This window comes from Canis lupus, chromosome 19 (assembly GCF_011100685.1).
Source record: "Canis lupus familiaris isolate Mischka breed German Shepherd chromosome 19, alternate assembly UU_Cfam_GSD_1.0, whole genome shotgun sequence".
NCBI classification, from domain to species: domain Eukaryota; kingdom Metazoa; phylum Chordata; class Mammalia; order Carnivora; family Canidae; genus Canis; species Canis lupus.
This window is the reverse complement of record NC_049240.1, coordinates 39,648,148-39,670,509: the sequence shown is the minus strand read 5'-3', so window position 1 is coordinate 39,670,509 and position 22,362 is coordinate 39,648,148. Positions and strand designations below refer to the sequence as shown.

Genomic DNA, 22,362 nt, shown 5'->3' with positions numbered 1-22,362 from the left:
AAATAATTATTTAGTATTTCCTCACCACTTTAAAGAAAACTGCACTTTGTGTCCATCATAATCACTTTCTTTTCACCCACATTTTAAAGACTCCTTCTTTTGCACCTATTTGACTTTACAGGGTTACTATGTTAAATCCTATCAAGATGTTAATTATGAAAAAAGAATTTCCAATAGTGTGATGCACAAATGTAAAATCACAGCTCACAACCTCTAACATCCTCTGTTACCAGTAGAGCTAAAATGCCATTTTTATGGAATCTTACTAAACTAGTCTGGATGAAAGTAATTAAAAGTGTTGAAGTAGAAAGAACTTGTATATATGTAAATTATATAACCTTTGGTTTGACCTTCATTCTGTTTCCTAATACTGTTCTCTCTCTCTCTCTCTCTTTTTTTTTTATCTTATCACAAAGTGGTAGTCAACTCAGAGAGGGAAATATAGTTTATAATTTGGAGGTCAAATCTCTTTTCTGATTTTGTCAATTAAAAAGTATGTTTTGATATGATAAATATTTGACTCATCAAATAGCTAAAAGCCTTAGGAGGGCAATTTTATATCTGTTATTGAACCTCCTTTGTTTTTTATTTTTATTTTTTTTATTTTTTAGTTTTTTAAATTTATTTATTTACGATAGTCACACTCAGAGAGAGAGAGAGAGAGAGGCAGAGACACAGGCAGAGAGAGAAGCAGGCTCCATGCACCCGGAGCCTGACGTCGGATTTGATCCCGGGTCTCCAGGATCGTGCCCTGAGCCAAAGGCAGGCGCCAAACCGCTGCGCCACCCAGGGATCCCTCCTTTGTTTTTTAGATGCTTGAATACCCACTTGGAGTATTCTGTAATTTAGCTGTCTACTGTGATCTTTCCTCCCTAGCTCTAGAAACAAATGACTTCTTTTAACTGATAATACTCCCTCTTCTAGTATTATTCCACTATTAGGTTTTTCTCTAATGTAGTCCTTCCTTGTGAACTTATATAATCTATCTACTGTATGTAAGGTAATCATTAACTTTAAGTTGGAATGATGACTTAAGTTCTGTTTAATTCTAACTATATAATCATTGTGTGTTTCAATTATAAAACTAAGTTTTAAAGAACAAAGCTGCAACGTTTAATAAACTGAACTTTACAAACATAGCTTAAACTACTTTAATTACTTCCTGTCCCACCCACCCCTTGGTTTAATGCAATTGAATGCTGTTTCCAGGACTGTGTAGTGAATATACAGACACTCTGTGAATTTGTAATCCATAAATAATGGGATTCAGACCATAGTCTACACTCAGGCTGTTGCACTGTTACCTTGTTTCTTAATAATTCCTTGTAAACCACTTTGCCCTTGTTCTTCAGTTGAAAATTATTGAAAGTGTTTATTCATTAAAAAGTTGTAAAAGGAGGGGCACCTGGGTGGCTGAGTCTGTTAAGCATCCAACTCTTGATCTTGGCTTGGGTCTTGATATCAGGCCCGGGAGTTCAAGCCCTGTGTTGGGCTCCATACTGAGCATGGAGCCTTCTTAAAGAAAACAGTTGTAAATGTGACAAATAGTTTCACATTAACACAAACCAGGGAATTTAATAGGATATACATGCAGAAAAATATTAAACCTATACATTTCCTACCTTATTTTTCAAGTATTGAAAAATTGTTGTTCTCTGTAGAAATACAGTAGTTAGAAAATTTTACAATGTTCATTTTTACTTAAGATGGGATTAATATCCTGGATTTACATAATAGCCTAATATTATGTCATAATGGACAAAAGTTTCAGTACATGGATTCTGTCTTTACTTGCCTACAGTATCTATTATGAAAGCCAAAAAATTCCTACTTTTATCTTATGTAACATTTTTTTGTTCGTACTTTATTTTAGTCCCCCATCTCAGCACACAACACACACACACACACACACACACACACTTTTTAAAAACTTTCCTCCTTCCTATTACTTGAGAAAACATTTGAAGTGTGTGTGTGGGGGAATATACCAAATAAAGTATTACTTCCTTCCTTTTTCAAAAGAAAAGGAAACTATTTATTAAAGCTGAACTACTTGGTTTCCCCTTACTTTGTGGCTATTTTGGGACACATTAATAGATAACTATTTGGAACAGTTAAAAGCCCTATACTTTCTTTGGGTCAGGGTGCTTCTCTGGAAGAGGGAGGGGTTTAGAGGAGAGAGACTGTGGGACCTGTTCCACGCTGGTAGAAGTACTTCTGTAGGCTGAAGTTATGTTTGAAAACCCTTGTCAGTTTCTCTGCAGGCAGAAAAGTGTAGGTGTGCGGAAACAGTAATAGACACCTTTGGAAGGTTATTTTTGTTCAAAAGACCTGAAAATTAATATTGTGATATATATTCTCCCAAGATTAACTTTATAGATTTGAGGACTAAGAAATTAAAATAGGCATGAAGAATTTTAGTTTTCCTTTTGCATAGCCTACTCACATTTGACAAAGTGAGCTGAGATGGCAATTTTGTTTTACTGGTATCTACAAATCTTAGATTTCCTTTACCAGGCCCAGGCTGAATTACACTCTCTCCTTGAGCCCTTACTGTTTTGGATTTATAACCTTCGTGTGTCATTGATCCATTTTTTGTTGAATGAATGAACTAGTTAAATAGTTAACACTTCAACATCTATGTGCCAGGTTCTGTTGTAATCTTAGCATGTGTTAATTTACTTCAGTCTCACAACCCTTTGGGGTAGTATTATTATTCTCATTTTATAAATGAGGAAGCTGAGGTACAAAGAGGTTAAGCTGGCAGCCTGGGTGGCTCAGCAGTTTAGCGCCGCCTTCAGCCCAGGTTGTGATCCTGGAGACCTGGGATCGAGTCCCACGTCGGGCTCCCTGCATGGAGCCTGCTTCTCCCTCTGCCTGTGTCTCTGCCTCTCTCTCTCTGGGTGTCTCTATGAATAAATAAATAAATAAATCTTAAAAAAAAAAAAAAACACAAAACAAAGAGGTTAAGCAAATTGTTAAAGAACATGCAGCCAGTATGTGCTAGCAGCTGAAATATTTGACCTAAAGTAATCCAGCTCCCATGTCTCTCTAACAATTACTATTCTATACAAAGTCTCTAGGTGCCAGACTTTTTATATTTAGCAGCAGGATTCTTGAGGACAAAAGAATCTGCAGGACACAGTGCTCAAATGAATGAAGCTGAATGTTAGAATAAGAGTGGTGGTGTAAAAATTTTGTGCTAGTGAGACTATCTGTATTCCTTTAATTCGGTATCATTTGCCTGTTTTTTTCCTTCCCTTATTTCTAAGGCTAGCCTTATTATATTTTTAATGTCCTTTTAAAAATGATCTTTTACTTTAGAATTTTAGAATTATTTAGGTTTTAAATTTATAGGATTATTATAAAGATGATACAGAGAGTTCTTGTGTACCCCATATCCAGTCCCCTATTAATGTCTTAGATTAGTATGGAATAGGTGTCTTCATTAATGAACCAATATTAATGTATTATGGCTAACTAATGACCATATTTTATATAGGTTTTCTCAGTTTTTCCCTAATATTCTGTAGTCATGTTTATTTACGCATCTGAGGGTTGTGACAGTTTCTCAGACTTTCCTTGTTTTTGAAGACATTCTTTTAGAATTAATGGTTTAATATTTTATAGAATGATCCTTAATTGGTATTTGTCTTATGTTTTCCTCATAATCACACTAGGGTAATGTGTTTTGGGGAGGAAGACCACAGGAATAAAGTGCTATTGTCATCATGTCAGATCAAGGGTACATGCCATCAGTATGACTTTTTCACCATAGGTGTAAATCACCTGTCTTGATATAGTGTTTGTCAGATTTCTCCACTGTAAAGTTACTATTTTTTCCTTCCTTTTCATACTATATTATTTAAAAGAAAGTAATTATATGCAGCCCATATAAGGGAGTTATACTCCATTGCCTTAAAGGCAGAGTAAATACACAAACTATTTGGAATTCGTTCATTCATGCACTCATTTTATCATTTGTTTATATCAATATGGACTCTTGGATATTTATTTTTATGTTTTGGGTTATTATCCACTGCTACTTTATTATTTTTTGTTGTTGTTGCTTAGCTTGTTCTAGCTTTGGCCAGGGGGAGCTCTTTCAATTTACTCCTGTGTCCTTTTGACAACTTCCTTCATTGTGGGCTGTTTTGTTTGTCTGTTTTGGGGTTTTGTTGTATATTTTTAGCATTTTCTTGCTTTTTAATAATACAAAATATTCCAGGCTCATCTTACATATTTCTTACCACAGTACTAGAATCAACCATTTCTCCAAGAAATCATGGATTCTTTTTGTTAAAGAATAATATTAGAACCAGAATCTAAGAGGTTAGGTGTGTATTCGTATCTATAGGGTGTCATTTCCTCTAGATCCTCTCAGCTGATAGAACATGGAGAAATGTGTGTGTGTATATACACACATGCATACACATACTTACAAATATCATTTATATGTAACCATCTGTTTATACTTACATTTCCAACTCTAATTGATTACCACATAGATAATTCTAGCCTCTTCTGCTTGCTTATCTATAACCTCCCATTCGAACAGTAAGAATCCTGGCTCCCACCATCTGTCATCCATTTACTTAATTGTTCACTTCCAGTATACCTGTATGATGGTTTCAGTATTGTTAGCCTATACACCTGTCCGAAAGAAAATTGTCAAATAGAGTACAGTGCTTATGTACAGTTCCTTTTGGCATTATTTTTACAGATTCCACTTAATTTTAAAATTACTTAGCATCTTATTCCTTTACTTCCTTCAGTGAGATTGTTTCATTTATTAATGATACATTTAAATTCTTTTATTACATTCTGCATTCCATCATGGGATCCCCTAACCACCTAATTTATTTTTTAAATATTTGCGGACATTAAAGTTTACTCTTTGTAATTTATAGTTCTGGGAATTTTTACAAATGTTTGGTGTCTTGTATTCACCATTATGGCATCATACAGAATAATTTTACTGCCTTAAACAATTGTCTGTGCTTCACTTATTTAATTCCTCCCAAACCAATACCCCAGACAGCTACTCATATGTTTAATGACTATTGTTTTGCCTTTTTAAGAATGTCATATAATTGGAAGGAGTTCACTGCTTTTTCAGACTGATTTTCTTCACTTAGCTGTATGCATTTAAGATTCATCCATGTCCTTTTGTGGCTCGATAGCTTTTTCTTTTTATGATTGAACTACATATTATATGAATGTGCACAGTTTGTTTTTCCAGTCACCAAGATAAAATGATATCTTAGTTGCTTCCAGTCTTTGACAATTATTAAGGCTGCTGTTACTGTTCACATGTTGATTTTTGTTTGAATGAGTTTTTAAATTAGTTGAGTAGTTACCTAGGGCTGCAATCACTAGATTATATAGTTTAGTTAGTCTCCTAGAACTGCCGTAAGGAAGTTTCACAGGCTCTGTGGCTTAAAACAACAGAAATTTAATCCTCTCACAATTCTGGAAGCTAGAAATCTGAAATCAATGGGTCAGGAGGTTTGGTTCCTCCTGAGAGCTCTGAGGGAGAATATGTGTGGTGCTTCTCTTCTAGTTTCAAGTGATGGCTACCAATCCTTGGTGTTTCTGGGCTAATAGAAACTGCCCCTATCTTCACATTCTGTTCTCCCTGTTTATGTCTCTTTTCCTTTTAAAAGAATACCAGTCAGATTGGATTAAGCATGACATCAGTATGACATCATCTTAACTAATTACATGTGCAACAGCCCTATATCCAAATAAGGTCATATCCTAAAGTCCTGGGATGTTAGGACTTCAGTGTATCTTTTGTAGGGCACACAGTTGAACCCATAATATATAGTAAGACTACATTCATTTTTGTCAGAGGCTGTCAAACTCTTCCAGAGTAGCTGTACTATTTTGTATTTTTACTAGCAATGAATGAATGCTCTTGCCCGGGAACCTTACTAATAGTTGATACTGTCAAGTTTAATTTTTTTTAGTTTTAGCCATTCTACTAGGTGCAGTAGGGTCTCCTTTTCATTTGTGATTCTTTAATGATGTGATGTTGAGCATCCTTTTGTATATTTATATGGCATCTATATATACATATTTATATCTTTTGGTGGTTTCTGTTCAGTTCTTTTCCACATTTTTATTTATTTATTTATTTTTTTAAAGAATTTAAATTTTTTTTTTAATTTTTATTTATGATAGTCACAGAGAGAGAGAGAGAGGCAGAGACACAGGCAGAGGGAGAAGCAGGCTCCATGCACGGGGAGCCTGATGTGGGATTCGATCCCGGGTCTCCAGGATCGCGCCCTGGGCCAAAGGCAGGCGCCAAACCGCTGCGCCACCCAGGGATCCCCTCTTTTCCACATTTTTAAAACTGGATTGTTCCCCCCCCCTTTTTTTTATTGAGTTTTAAGAGTTCTTTGTCTATTTTAGGTACAAGTCCTTTTTCAGATATCTGTTTTCCATATATTTTCACCCAGTTTGTCATTTGTCTTTTCATTCTCTTAAAAGTGTCTTTCACAGAGCTGAAGTTTTTAATTTTAAGTCTACCTTATCAATTTTTTCTCATTGATTTTCATTTTGGTCTTCTATCTCACTGTCAAATCCAATGTTACCTAGATTTTCTTCTATATTATTTTTTAGGGGTTCTGTACTTTTGCATTACACTTACAGGTCCATTTACAGTTAATATTTGTGAAAAGTAAGGTCTGAGTCTTAGATTCTTTTTTTCCTTTTTGCATATGGATATCCATTTGTTCCAGTACTATTTTTTTAAAAGACTACCTTTACTCCATTGGATTGCCTTGCTTCTTTGCCAAAGATCAGTTGACTTTATTTGTATGGGTCTTTTTCTGGGTGCTCTCTCTTGTTCCATTGATCAGTGTCTATACTTTAACCAATACCACACTGTCTTGATTACTGTAACCTTGTAATAAATCTTGAAATTGGATGTGAATCATCACATTTTCTTCATCCTTTTCAGTACTCTCTTGGCTCTTCTGGGTCCTTTGCCTTTCCAAATAATTTTACAATCAGTTTCCCATTCTTTACAAAATAGTTTACTACAATTTTGATTGGTATTACATTGAATTTATAGATCCAGTTGGGAAGAAATTATAGAACTATAGTCAAATGTGGAAAAAACCTTAACAATGTTGAGTCTTAAGTCTCTAAACATAGAATATCTCTCCATTTATTTAGAATATCTGTAATTTCATCAGTATTTTTTCTTTTTTTAAATTGATGTATATTTGACATATAATATTGTATTAGTTTCAGATATATAATATGATTTGATATTTACAGATATTATAACATAATTACCACAATCAATTAACATCCATCACCATACATAGTTAATTTTTTTCTTGTCTTTTTAAAAATTTTTTTAAAGATTTTATTTATTTATTCATGAGACACACATAGAGAGAGAGGCAGAGAGAGAAGCAGGCTCCATGCAAGGAAGCCCAATGCAGGACTCGATCCCCGGACCTGGGATCACGCCCTAAGCCAAAGGCAGACACTCAATTGCTGAGCCACCCAGGTGTCCCCAAATTTTTTTTCTTGTGATAAGAGCTTTTAAGATCTACTTTCTTAGCAGCTTTCTAATATGTAATATAGTATTACTAATGATAGTCACCATGCTATAAGTTATATCCCCATTATTTGTTTATTTGATAACTGGAATTTTGTACCTTTGATCCTCTTTACCCATTTTGCCCACCCCACAATCTTTGGCAACAACCAGTGTCTTTTTTCTATCTATGAGCTTAGTTTGTTTTTCTGTTTTGTTTTGTTTATATTGCACATATAAGAGAGATCATAAGTATTTGTTTTTCTCTCTCTTATTTCAGTCAGCATAATTCCCTCAGGGTGTAACCATGTTGGAAGTGGTGAGAATTCCTTCCTTTTTATGGCTGAATAATATTCCACAGTGTGTGTTAAAATTTTCTCTATCCATTTATTCACCGATGTACACTTACATTGCCTTCATGTCTTGACTATTATAATTAATGCTGCAATGAATAAGGGGGTGCATATATTCTTTTGAATTAGTGTTTAAGTTCCCTTTGCATAAAAGCACAGAAATGGAATTGCTGGATCATACAATAGTTTTACTTTTAATTTTTTTATAGATTTATTTATTTTTAGAGAGAGCATGAGAGGGGAGAAGGGCAGAGGAGAGGGAGAGAAATCTCAAGCAGACTCGCCACTGAGGAGCCCAACATAGGGCTCAATCTCATTACCCTGAGATCGTGACCAAAGCCAGAATCAAGAGTTGGATGCTTAACTGACTGAGCCACCCAAGCACCCCTATTTTTTTAATTTTTTGAGGAAGTTCCATACTGTTTTCCATGGTGGCTGCACCAAATATATTCCCACCAACAGTGCACAGGGGTTCCCATTTTTCTACATCCTCACCAACACTATTTCTTATATTTTTGGCAATAGCCATTCTAACAAGTGTGAAGTAATATCTCATTGTGGTTTTGATTTGAATGTCCCTGGTGATTAGTTTTGTGCCTTTTCATGTACCTGTTGGCCATCTGTATGTCTTCTCTGGGAAAATGTCTGTTCAAATCCTCTGCCCAATTTCTAAATAGTTTGTTTGTTTGCTATTGAATTGTATGAGTTCTTTATGTATGTTAGGATATTAACTCTTTAACATATATATATGATTTGCATATACTTTCTACCATTTATTATGTTGCCTTTTTCATTTTATTGATGATTTCCTTTCCTTTGCTTCACAAGGTAACCATTATTTATCCCCTCCATTCTTTTCTGCTCTTCTCCAGAGGAAATTCTAGTGACATTTCCATCTCTTTACTTACTACACTTCCATGTCTCTATTCTCTACTTACTACAAACTCTACCACTTATTATCAGTGCCATATTGGACAGGATGATCTCTTTGGGGCTGTTTTCTTGTACAAAGTAGAGAATAATACTTTTCTTATGAGATTACTTATCTAAGAAACAGAGGAATATATCTCAGATATTCCTTTCCCATTTTTCTTCTATTCCTGAACATCATGACTTTTTAAGGCTGTGATAACTTTATATGTGCTGGGTTTTTTGATGAATGTTTTTCCTTCTATATCTCACTCTTACCTCAAGTCCATCAACAAAATAACCTTTCAAAGCACTCTTCAGATATCTCTTCTTCTGTATCACCATCCTTGTTGCCTTTTGGTTTCTCCGTGTTAGTATTTCTACTATAGTTTGAATTATATTCTGTACTCACCTATTTCTCTCCCATAGATGTGAACTCCTAGGACTCAAGCCATGTCTACTTAATAATATCTGGGGAGTAGATTTGCTATTAATGCCTTATAAATGAATGAATGAATGAATGAATGAATGAATGAGAGAGAACTTCTTTTGTCTTATTAATGTTTTTGTTGTCATTGACTTGAAACCCATTGGAACTCATCAAGTAATATTGCTTTATTTGGACGAGAGGGATATACTGTCTACTAGTCATCAGTACTTTACTTTTTTTTTTTTTTAAAGATTTTATTTATTTATTCGTAAGAGATACAGAGAGAGAGGCAGAGACAAACGCAGAGTAGCAGGCTGCCTGCAGGGAGCCCAATGAGGGATCTCAACTCAGGGATCACAACCTGAGCCAAAGGCAGATGCTCAACCACTGAGTCACCCGGCGCCCATTAGTACTTTAAATCAGGTACACAGCCTACTACTACCCACCTTCACTTATTATAGACATATAGAGGTAAAGGAGAAAAGATTCCTTTAAGTGGGTTTTGGGGTTAGGGGATATTTTAATACATTTTATTAAAAAAACCTAGTATAGACCCTTTTTGCTTTCCTTTAAGTCATCTTTTAGTCTGAATTTTTTTTAGTCTGAAATTTTTTTATCTAGGACACTAGCAAAATACGAATGCAATTGATTGCATTTTTAATTTTAAAGAAGTTTACCCTAATTTCTTTGGAAGCTTATATAATTTTGTTCAGGGCTCCTGCTCTTTCATACAGCTGTGTTCTTACAGGGTTCTCTCAATAATTTGGAAAAAAATCAAATTGAAAAGCAGAGATGTCAACAATGGGGAGTTAATCCCTACCCAGATACAATCAGACACAAAACATCTTTCTAGAATTAAATGTTTCCAATCCATATAAGCATTTGAAAGGCTGCTTCTATTATAGAAACTTAAGGCACTGTTATACATTAACACTTCCAAGTACATTATAGGGAGAATGTTGCAAACATTCCTGTCTTACCAGTTTTCACTAAATGGAATGTTTGTATTTAATAGAAGCTATTTAAAATCAGAAGAGTAGTTAAATATCACACCCTAATTTAATTTCCTTCTTTTTTTTTTAAAGATTTTATTTATTTATTCATGAGAGATGCAGAGGCAGAAGCAGAGACATAGGCAGAGGGAGAAGTGGGCTCCCCCAAGGGAGCCTGACGCAGAACTCCACCCCCAGACCCGGGATCATGCCCTGAGCTGAAGGCAGATGCTCAACTGCTGAGCCACCCAGGCGTCCTACTTTTCTTTTTCTAATAAGTTAGGAAAGTTCCCCAGAATTTGAAAGTCCAAAGAGGGCACAGCTGCATGGGGAATTTGACAATAATTCTGAATATACATAAAAGTTTCATAGTTGTTATGGTCAGAAAAATGCATTGTATAATTTCAATCTGCTTGAATTTATTGAGATTTCATTGTGGGCTAATATGTGATCTATTCTAGAGAGTGTTCTGTGGTACATAGAAAGGAATATTCTGCTGTTTTAGAATGTAGTGTTCTGAGTATATACATATAAAAGTGAAATCCATTTTTTCCAGTGTGTGATTCGCAGCCATTGTTTCCTTGTTGATTTTCTGTTTAGGTGATCTGTCCATTGAGGTAAGTGAGGCGTTAAAGCCCTAGTATTATTGTATTATTATCAATTAGTTCCTTTATTACTAACTGTTTTATGCATTTGGGTGATCCTATGTTGGGTGTATAAATATTTACAATTTCATGTCTTCTTGTTGGTGAGTCCTCTTTATTATGAGATAGTGTCATTCTTTATCTCTTGTTATAGTCTTTATTTTAATGTTTACTTGTCCAATATAAGTATTGCTACTCTGGCTTTCTTTTGACACCCATTTCTGTGATAGATATTTCTCTGTCCTCTCACTTTGAATCTGCTGGTGTCTTTAGATCCAAAATGTGTCTCTTGTAGGCAGCATATAGATGGGTCTTGTTTTTTTTTTATCGATTCTGTCACCCAGTGTCTTTTGATTGGTTACTCCATTTACATTCAAAGTCATTATCGATAGATATATATTTATTGCCATTTTATTATTTATTTTCTGGTTGTTTCTGGTTTTCTCTGATCCTTTCTTATCTTTACTCTTCCATGCTTTGCTGATTTTTTTAGTAATACCTTTCTCTTTATTCTTTGCATATTTCTTAGTGGTTTTCTTTTTTTAAGATTATTTACTTGAGAGAGAGTGCTAGAGTGGCAGGGAGGGGGGAGGGAGAGGGATAGAGAGAATCTCAAGCAGACTCCCCACTGAGCATGGAGCCTGATGCAGGGCTCGATCCCATGACACTTAGATCATGACCTGAACTGAAATCAGGAGTTGGACACTTAGCTGGCTGAGCCACCCAGGTGTCCTAGTTTTCAATATAGAGTTACCATTAGGTTTGTATGTAACCTCTTATGTGTATAGATGACTATATTGAGATGATGATTGTTTAAGTTTCAACTCATTCTTTGCTTACCTCCTTCTCACATTTTAGTATGTTGTTATGTTTTATAGGCTTTTTTTTTTTTTTTTTGTGAGTTCCTTGACTGATTCTTTAGAAAAAAATCAGTCTTTCCTTCTAACATACTGTCACTTTTGGTCTCTCCTTTTCACTCAATGAGTCCTCTGTAATATTCCTTGCAGTGTTGGTTTAGTGGCCATGAGCTCCTTTAGTTTTTGTTTGGGAAATTCGTTATCACTCTATTTTGAGTGATAGCCCGACTGGATAGAGTATTTTTGGCTGCAGATTTTTCTTTTCTTTTTTTTTAAAAATATTTTATTTATTTATTCATGAGAGAGACACACACACACAGAGGGGCAGAGACACAGGCAGAGGGAGAAGCAGGTTCCATGCAGGGAGCCCGACGTGGGACTCGATTCCGGGTCTCCAGGATCACACACTGGGCTGAAGGTGGCGCTAAATCGCTGAACCACCTGGGCTGCCCAGCTGAAGATTTTTCTTACTCAGCACTTGAAATATAGTCTGCCACTCCCCTTTGGCCTTCAAAATTTCTGTTGAAAACTCTCCTGATTGCCTTCTGAATTTTCCCTTATAAGTTACTGACTTCTTTTGTCTTGCTGTTTTTAATGTTTTTTCTTTATCACTATATCTTACCAAGTGAATTCAATATGTCTTGGTGTGGGGACTGCTTTTGTTGATTTTAATGGGAGTTCCCTGTGCCTCCTGGATCTGGATATGTGTTTCATTCCCCAGATTAGGGAAATTTTCAGCTTCTGTTTCTTCAAATAAATTTTCTGCCCTCTTTTCTTACTCTCCTTCTTCTGAGACTCCTGTAATATGAATGTTACTATGTTTGACAGAGTAACTGAGTTCCCTTAAGTCTATTTTCATTTTGCATCATTCTTTTCTCTATGTTTTGTTTATCTTGCTTACTTTCCATTACTCTGCCATTTAGGTTGTTCTGCTTCTTATATCCTGCTGTTCATTCCATCAAATGTGTTTCTTATTTTGTTTATCGCACCTTTTATCTGCTATGTTATTCCTTATCTCACAGTGTGAGGGGTTTACTCATGTCTTCTACTCTTTATTTATTTATTTTATTTATTTATTCATGAGAGAGGCAGAGACATAGACAAAGGGAGAAGCAGGCTCAATGCAGGAAGCCCGATATGGGACTCAATCCCAGGACTCTGGGATCACGTTCTGAGCCAAAGGCAGATGCTCAACTGCTGAGCCAACCCAGGCGTTCCTCATGTCTTCTACTGTTTTCTCAAGTTTAGTGAGTATCCTTATGATCATTGCTTTGAATTTTTTTTTGAATTTTCTATCAGTAACATTATTTTTATCTATTTCATTTAGATCTTTGGCTGTAGCTTTGTCCTGTTTTTTCTTTTGGGATAAATTTCTCTGTCCTCATTTTGTTTACCTGTCTGTTTCTGTTTCTGTGTCTTCTGCTTTTGAGAGTAATGACTCTATGAAGAAAAGTTTCTTGAGTGCCTTGTAATGCACTCCCTGTTCACCAGAACTTGGCATTTCAGGAGAGTACCTTATGTGTATTTCTTACACCCTATTTTGTGTAACTTACTTTTCCTTTTAGTGCAGTCAGTTGCACTGACTCTCTGTCTGTCGTGGGTTGTGCTTGCTCTCATGGTGTTAGTTGGACCCAAGTAGGCTGGCTCTGAGAGGGTAAGCCGGCTGGGGAACTTGGAAGCAGGGCTGCGACATGTACAACATTTGCACCAAGACACTAATCCTGTGCCAGATTCTTTGAAGCACTGCAATGGCTGCAGGTACACAAGGTTGACTGGGAGTGTGCAACTGGCCACTCTGTGGCCACTGGTCCCAGTGCTATGGCTAGGTGTGGTGCATAATGGCAACTGTGCACCTGGTAGCTGAAAAGGATGTAGGTTTGAGGCTGGGGATGTGTGTGTGCCATGTTGGATGTGTGTGATACACTGTGGCTGCTGTGTACCTGGCTGCTGGACCAAAAAAATTTTTTTAATTGATGTGTACTTGACATACAATGTTGTGTTAGTGTCAGGTGTGTAGCATAGTGGTTCATTAACTCTATGTATTTTGCTGTGCTCACCACAGGTATCACTACCATGTTTCACCATAAAATGCTATTGCAATACCATTGGGAATATTCCCTCTGCTGTCCCTTTTATCCTCACAGCTTAATCACTCCTTAAATAGAAGTCTGTACCTCCTATTCCCCTTCACCCATTTCCCCATTTCCCCATTTCCTCATCCTTCCTTCTTTCTGACAGTGACTAGTTTGTTCTCTGTGTTCATGGGTCTGTTTCTGCTTCCTGTTTGTTTTGTTGTTGATCTTCAGATATAAGTGAAATCATAGGTATTTTTCTTTCTCTATCTGACTTATTTCACCAAGTGTAATGCCCTCTAGGTCCATCCATGTTGTTATGAATGGCAAGATTTCACTCTTTTTTTATGGCTGAGTAGTCTTCCAAGACAAACATATAGCACATTTTCCTTATCTACTCATCTGTTGATGGACATGTAGGTTGCTTTCAACCTTGGCTATTGTAAATAATACTGCAATAAATATAAGTGTACATATATCTTTTTTAATTAGTGTTTTGTTTTGTAAATATTCATTAGTGGAATCACTAGATGTCACGGTAATTTTGTTTTTAATTTTATTGAGGAACTTTCATAGTGTTTTCCACAGTAAAAGCACCCAACTTTTCATAGAGAGCAACTAGGAATTATTATCAGTCCAGGTCTTACTTTTCTTACATTAGAACATTTTAAAGCCATTTTGTCCTTTAGACATTGACTAACCTACCTTTAACCTCTTGTTTTCAACAAATAAATGCTATCAAGCATCTTCTATTTGATAAGTTCTCAAGGATATGAATTAAGAAAGATAACCATTATCTGAGAAACTTTTAATCAAAAATGGAAGATTGGCAAGTATATCTCTCTATGTAGTATGTGTAAAATGTAAGATATTGGAAATGTTTGAAATGAAGTTCACAAATTGAAATTCTATAGCACTTTTGTGGATGAAGCCATTCTGGCTTAATTAGGTCGGAAGACTTTCTGGAGGAAGTTGATTTGAAGTAAGCCTTGTAGAAATAAGTAGAAAACCAGTGTTGAAAGTGGAAATTTGAGTTTAATGACTAATTTATCTTCCATGGTTTGCACACTGTATTTCCCAGAGTTATACTTCCCATAACTGAGGTTGAGACTAATGGGATGGGGCTAAGTTCCCCCCCTGTACCCCAGGCATAGCCATCTCACTTTTGTGCTCAACAAATGTTGAGTTTCTGTGTGATATTTTATTTGAAAAGACTTACATTACTTTAAAAAGGTTTAGGAAATCATTTTGTAAATTCTTAGTGTCCTCTTTTTGTATATTACCATGATGTGAACGATGTATCTTTTTTAACCTTAATTTTACTAATAAGTGCTCTAAAAAGTATCAGGAGAATGATTCAGTCTTTGGCATTTTTTTGCAAGTTCTGATCCATTCTCCTTCTCTCAAGCTCTAAAGCCAATTGGAATTTTAAACTAGAATATATTTTTTAATGATGATGATATTCTCATGTTATGAAATTTTATGCATTTAAGCCTATAGGAAATGAGATGTTTCCTTAGAGTCAAGTTTTAGGACAGCCAAGCATCCATATTTATCATAATTTTGAAAGGAAGATTTTTTTCATAAGATTACTGTATGTTTCTGTGTCATCAAACATTGCATACTAAGAATAATTTAACCTTTTTTCATTTATTCGAGGTTATCAACTACTGAGAAGAGTTAGGTCCTTTATTAAATCTCAGACTATTTTAAGTTATGTGTCTGCTGGTAATTCTTCATTTTTGCTACTCCAAGGCCTTTTTGTTCCATGTGTTAAGTTTCAGCTGTTAATAGAAATTCAACTGAGTAAATATTAAAGATCTAATTGGCTTTATTAATTAATTGATGCATCAGGCAACATACCACCTACCAAGCAGAGGGGAGCTCCAAAGGGCTAAGAAAAAGAAAGTGCTTAAAGATAGGGAATGGAAAGAAGGAAATTATTAGTAAAGAATTCATTGTTTTATGTAAGGTCGCCCTCCTAAGAGGATCAGATGGGGTCTACAGTAAATTTCCTAGTGCTGACCAAGAAATTCCTATGTTGACTGTTTAAAGGTGACATTTAATGGGGGCTGAAACTGCAGTTAGGTTAGGTATTAAGTCTTGGTTTATTGACTTGGAACTTTATGCTAAATGGTGTCATTTTGGGGACTCTGGTTTTCTTTTGAACAATTAGCTGCTTTTGATCACACTCTTGAGTTTAACTGAGATGTGACCAGAATTTAAGGCATTAGTGCCAGTCTCAGCTAATCCTCTGAAGTTCTCACAATTGTTGTTCCTTTGTGTGATATTCATAGGTCACGATGTATTTACTTGACCCCTGTGATACTCACAGGTTCACAATTTGTAAGTTGGCCATTTTCTTAGTTCTTATGCCATTTCAGTCTTAGGGAGATCGTTTGGTGGTTAGTGGGTGCAAACATAGGTTTAAAGCTTTTGAGAGAATATAATACACCAAGGACTTTATCCTGATTACTATACACAGGTTAATTCCCAATGTTCAGAGTGTACTTGGAAGCCATGGTTCCCAAGACCCAAACCAATCAAATCAAACAAGTGAAATAAGACCCTCCTAAAGGGTCTTATTCTTTTAAGCCAAGTGATTGCTTGGTGATTTTATGTAATCGAGTTTCAACTTCTACAGAAGTGTTAATCTGGGTATATCACATGACGTTGGTTGTAGCACACACACCTCCTCACTCTGGTAAAAGATAATCAAGAGCTATTGTATTATTAAAAGCTCTTTTGGCTGGAGGGTTAAGGATCTTTATTGGCAGCTATTGCTTTAGTGTCAGATTCTGTGATATTTCAAGAATTAAGGAAAAGTTCCCCATCATAGCCTTGTTTACATTTATCCCTAACCAGGGAAGTGGGGATCTGCCAAAAGGGGTGAATCCTGAATCATGAAACCCTCCAGGTAGGTCCTTTCTGACTCCCAATGAAAATTTAGGGGAATCAACCAATAAGATTTCATCTGGCTTTTCTCTTAGCCTGTAACAAAAGTATGCTCTAAATTCTAATGGTTGTCCCCCTTTAGCAGTGGCCTGGGAGATACAATTGAGGTTGTTATCATTATAGGCCAGTGCCAGAATAAAGGAAAGGAAAAGAAGGAGAAAGGGTATCATGTTTAGATAAAGTATGATGCCTTGATCTGTCATCTTGGGCAGAAGCAGTCTTCCTTGGTGTCAGTTACTTCTCTTCCTCATCATTGTGATTTGGAAATGTCCAGTGTCTATGCAGGTTCAAGTGTCAGGTAGAGCATTCTTTAGATGTGTGATGTGTACTCAAGGCTCAATACCTTTTAGTTTTACAACATTGTTAGTGGTCAGGAGTACTTGGTAAGATCTCTTCCAATAGGGCTTGAGTGCTATCTTCTTTTATGTTTATAAAATACCCAGTCACCAATCTCTAGACTGTAGCCAACTTTTTTTTTTTTTTAATTGGGATCCAGGAAGGCTTTTTTTTTTTAAGGTGTTGTTGACAGGCTTAAGTATAAGACATTAGAGACTTATAGTAGGTTGTCATACTAGCTTGAAACAACAATGGATCAGCAGAAGGTTGTGGACTGATGAATTCAAAGAAATTTGTAAAATTTTCTTTTTTTTTTTTAAAGATTTTATTTATTTATTCATGAGAGACACACAGAGATAGAGGCAGAGACACAGGCAGATGGAGAAGCAGGCTCTCTGCAAGGAGACCATGTGAGACTCGATTCCAGACCCTGGGATCATGCCCTGAGCAAAAGGCAGACACTCAATCACCGAGCCACCAGGCATCCCAGAAGTTTGTAAGATTTTCGTTAAGGCTATATGATTTGCCCAGTGAAGTAGGTGGCTCAGTCACTGGAGATTATGTAAAGTTATACCCTCAAGTGGTAAACACTTTTTCTTACAGTTCCTTTGCCAATATGAAGGCATCAGCCTAGCCAAATGAAAAATATTTCAACCCATCTAGAAAACATATATATGATAATAAGAACATAATTGATAATCCATACTAAATCCAGCTACGGGTTTTCAAAAGATCCGGAGGAGGAAGTCTGAGGTTCCTGGAAATAGTTTTTTTTTTTTTTTTTTCTTTAAGAATTATGGACCTGATAAGACAGGCATTGCTGATAGACTGTTTTTGCATTATTATAGAACTATGTTCCCCCATCAGTGTCTGTTTATAATTTGAATCATCTTAAGTGTACTATGGTGGATGAAGGAATGTAAAAAACAAAAAGTGGGGCTTGCCAGGGAGCCAAGAAGAACCAAGTGGCTGTCTTGGTTTTCATGTAGCCCTGACTGTTTATTTAATTTACAGCCAAAAAAATAATAATAATAATAATTTATAGCCATTTTTTACTCACCATAATTTCACTGTTCAGGGAGCAGATTACTGCCATGTTACAAGGACATCAGGATGGCCAAAGTCTGGCAATGAGGGGTGGTTTTTTGCAGAAGCAGAATGGACTTTTTCTGCATGTACCACAGTTTTACAAATACAACATAAAGTGAATTTAGTACTACTTCTTATTTGACAAGATTTCCCATGTAATGTAATGTAGCAAATAAGCCTAATTTGTTTAATAGATCCTGTAGGGTGTTCCAGGGAGCCCTCTGGAAAGAAATCCCAAAGTTTCTTTCAGGTCAAAAAGACTTCATTCAGAATTTGATTTGGAAAGTTTGTACGAAAAATGAAAGGTTGTTTTTTATTTTTTTTAAAGATTTTATTTATTTATTCATGATAGACACACAGAGAGAGAGACAGAGACACAGACACAGTCACAGGCACAGGCAGAGGGAGAAACAGGCTCCACACCAGGAGCCCGATGCAGGGAGGAGCCCGATCCCAGGACTCAATCCTGGGACTCCAGGATTGCGCCCTGGGCCAAAGGCAGGCGCCTAACAGCTGAGCCACCCAGGGATCCCCCAAATGAAAGGTTTTTTTAAACACACTTGGTCAAATAAGATCTTAGGTCAGATAAGAAACAATACTTAATTGTCTACCTAACCATGGTGACAGTGAAACACTGCAGGCAAATGCAGAAAGTTAAATAGATATAAAACAAAACAAAGCAAAAACTTAGCTTTTTATAGTAGAGAGAGTTGGCTTTCTTAAGTAATCAGAGACCTGATGAAGACACGGAAAATTATTTTGACAAAACCCAGAATCTTTTTTTAGGCAGATTACTTAAAAGGTTAAGGAAAAGAAAGAAAGGAAGGAAAAAAAAAAAAACTTTTACAGTTTCTTATTCAGAATAGACCTGTAGTCCAAGAAAACTTTGTCTTTTTAATAGGGAGAAAACCAAATTCTAATTTTGGACCCCCTTACTTTGAAACTTATTTTTAATTAAGTTTATTCCAATCTTAGCCGGTTTGACCACACATTAAAATTCCTTTTCAAAGATTCCTTTTCCATAAACCTACAACTTTCTTTATTAGATTTAGATCTTGCCCTATATTTTGCTTTTTTAAACAACCAGGATCACTTTAGAACAAAATTATTTTCCTCTCCTTCAACAATTATCACAAAAAAATGCATCTCGATTTTTTTTTTTTTAACCAAAAACACACATCCTGCTCTCATTGCATACAGAGTTGTTTCCCTTAGTATTTCCAGTACTTATTTACATTTATTGGATTTCAGAACTCTTAGACGTTTTAGTTTCTGGTTAATACTAATAAGTAAACAATGACTAGATTAACCTATGTTCAGTAATCAGTGTTTTAGTATCATATGAGACTACTTAAAGGTTTACCTAAAATTTTAAATTTTATTTATACCTCTTCAGTTTAATTGTTCTTAATTAAATGCTTAGATTATGCATACAAACCTTATGAGACAAATTCATTCTCCAAAGCTTTTTTTTCTTTTTAATTTTGTAGCAGAGATCACATCAACTTACTGAACTTCAAGTACCCATGCAGAATAAAAGTTTTAATTTTAATGCTAATTACTATGCAGATATTACCATCCTAATTAAACCAGCAACTGAATATTTTCCTAGATCACATTAACTTGAAAAACATTTGAGTTAATTTCTACCTGAGAGTTTTAGAATGTGTAATCCTTACAAGTGTTTGTCTTCAAACCAACTAGAGTTCTTTTACAAATTAATTGGCAATAGTATCCATAGGTGAAAAAATATTTCACATTTATAACATATATATTTGGACACACATAAACAGACAGATATAAGGACCTTCACTTATTTTTGTGGAGAAGATTTTTAAGATGTGTTATTTGCCCCTGGAATTAATATTTTTTTTTCTTAGTCTTATTCATTCATTCATTCCCCTGGAATTAATCTTAAGGAACCTGTGCTAGAGTTTGAGCCCAAAGCCATTTTAGCAGTTTATATTTTTAAAAGGCTTCTTTTTTCTTCATTCTCATGTTGTCCTGTCCCTTCTAAATCCATTTTATGTATTTTTTAAATAATTTTATTTATTTATTTGACAGAGCATAAACAGGGGAAGTGACAGAGGGAGAGAGAGAAACAGGCTTCCCATGGAACAGGGAGCCCAATGTGGGACTCAATTCCAGGACCCTGGGATCATGACCTGAGCCGAAAGCAGACACTTAACCAACTGAGCCACCCAGGTGCCCTTCTAAATCCATTTTAAAGGGTTGATAAGATGGATAGAGAAGGAATGCAGATTCCTCCAAGAAGGGCTTTGTTTTCCTAAAGCCAATAATTTATTAGCCCTTTAAGATAAATAGGAGACGTTTTGGGATTGGTAAAGGAATAAGTGAACTTTGAATTGTCACTAGAACTACATTTTTAGTTCTGTAAAGATTTGTAAGATAAGAACAGTTGCTTTCAATTTCTTAAAGAATTGGGTTCTTAAAGAACTTAAAGGACATCGTAGATTGATCCACCTATATAAAACCCTTTATCCTCAATTTACTTCTTTCCTTCTGAGTTCATGGTTCTAATTTTAAATATTTCTGGCAGTACTGAATAATCCCACACACACACACCTCCAAGAGGCTGAAAGGATACTACCTTCACCTGATCCAGAGTTTCTTCCAGTGATTAGCTGAAAGAAAGAACAAAAACCTGAATGTTCCAGGCAGGCAGAAAGTCAAGACCAGTTCTGCAAAATTAGACAAGGTAATAGCTATCTATCTATGGAAGAGAAGGATCAATTACCAATGGGCTTGGATTTAGAAAGGACAGAACAACATGAAATTTTATTTTCCTGTCTTGACTGGGAACTACAGAGATTGAGAAAGAGCTGATACTATTAACAATTTTCACCAATTGCTGGCTTTTACCAGTTTTTCCAGGATTTCCTGTGCAAGCACCGGTACCTACTTGAGTTTCCAGTTGGTTGTTTTTAAGATAAAAACATAGTGGTTAAACAGAAAACTCCTCAGTTTCATCAACTCTGGGAGGGGCCCATATGGGGGCCCTCCTTTGAAGGTAGAGATGGAGATATCTGTAAGGCCATTAACTTGGCCACATTTTGTTTACAGTTGTGTAGTCTTTTCAGAGACAGAGGATTAGTAGAATGAGTACTCAAAGAAGAAAAGAAGGGAGCATTAAGAGTTATATCTGTCTTTTAGGTTAGTCTTTTATGTTAACTTTTTGCCATGAATCTGTAAATGAAACTACCTTGGAATTTTGGAACCTTTTGGAAGCTTCTGCTTACCAATTAAAACAGGTATCCCAAAAAAAATAAAAAAATAAAAAAAAAATAAAACAGGTATCCCCTTCTGTTTAATTTGGGGACCCTTACATTCGATTGTACTTCTTAAATGATCTTATCTGATTGGAATGCTCCCCATAATGGCCATTGTATTTCTAAGCTGTAATTCTTCTGAGGGCTTGGCACCAGTTTGGTAGGACCCTGGCTGCAAATAGAGTTAACCCACATTTCTGTCCAGCCATATCCGGTTGCAAATGGAGCACAGCTCATATTTATGTTTAGCCTTATTTTGGGGACCCTCAACCTGGTGGTTACCAACCCAAGTTCTTCAAGACAGAAAACCAGCTTAGTAAAATTTTGCTGTTTCTGCTAGTTATCTGTAACTTTCAGGATTGTAGTTCTTAGACATAAAATGAGCAGATGTGGCACATGGAGGTGTGCTTGACTCTTTAGAATTCAAGGATCCTGGGCAGCCTGGGTGGCTCAGCGGTTTAGCGCCGCCTTTGGCCCAGGGCCTGATCCTGGAGACCTGGGATCGAGTCCCACGTCAGGCTCCCAGCATGGAGCCTGCTTCTCCCTCTGCCTGTGTCTCTGCCTCTCTCTCTCTCCCTCTATGTCTCTCATGAATGAATGAATGAATAAATAAATAAATAAATAAATAAATAAATAAATAAATAAATAAAATCTTTAAAAAAAAAAAAAGAATTTAAGGATCCTATTTGCTAAGCCTTTGGATTTCTTATAGTCCCACTAAGACCTAAAAAAGATGTGCTGCTCCTTTGGGAATTGTGCGTGTTTTATAGTGTATCTTATCGGACAGACGTTTTCTTGAGGTTGGTAGGTGAACTAGTGTTAATTTAACCTAGTCTGTGACCAACTTATTTTATCTAGGAGTCTTCTTGAGGTGTCA

General features: G+C 35.9%; 1 protein-coding gene and 1 long non-coding RNA gene across 5 annotated transcripts in view; one reads left to right on the top strand and one right to left on the bottom strand.

Annotated features, from left to right (window-relative positions):
• Positions 1-1,711, bottom strand: part of LOC111091170 — a 49,040-nt gene extending 47,329 nt beyond the window's left edge. The window contains exon 1 of the long non-coding RNA XR_005374214.1: positions 1,623-1,711. This is a non-coding gene — a long non-coding RNA (uncharacterized LOC111091170). The remainder of the gene's footprint in view (positions 1-1,622) is intronic.
• ZRANB3 (zinc finger RANBP2-type containing 3) overlaps positions 1-22,362 on the top strand; it is a 299,116-nt gene that overhangs the window by 115,763 nt on the left and 160,991 nt on the right. The gene's annotated exons all lie outside the window — the stretch shown is intronic.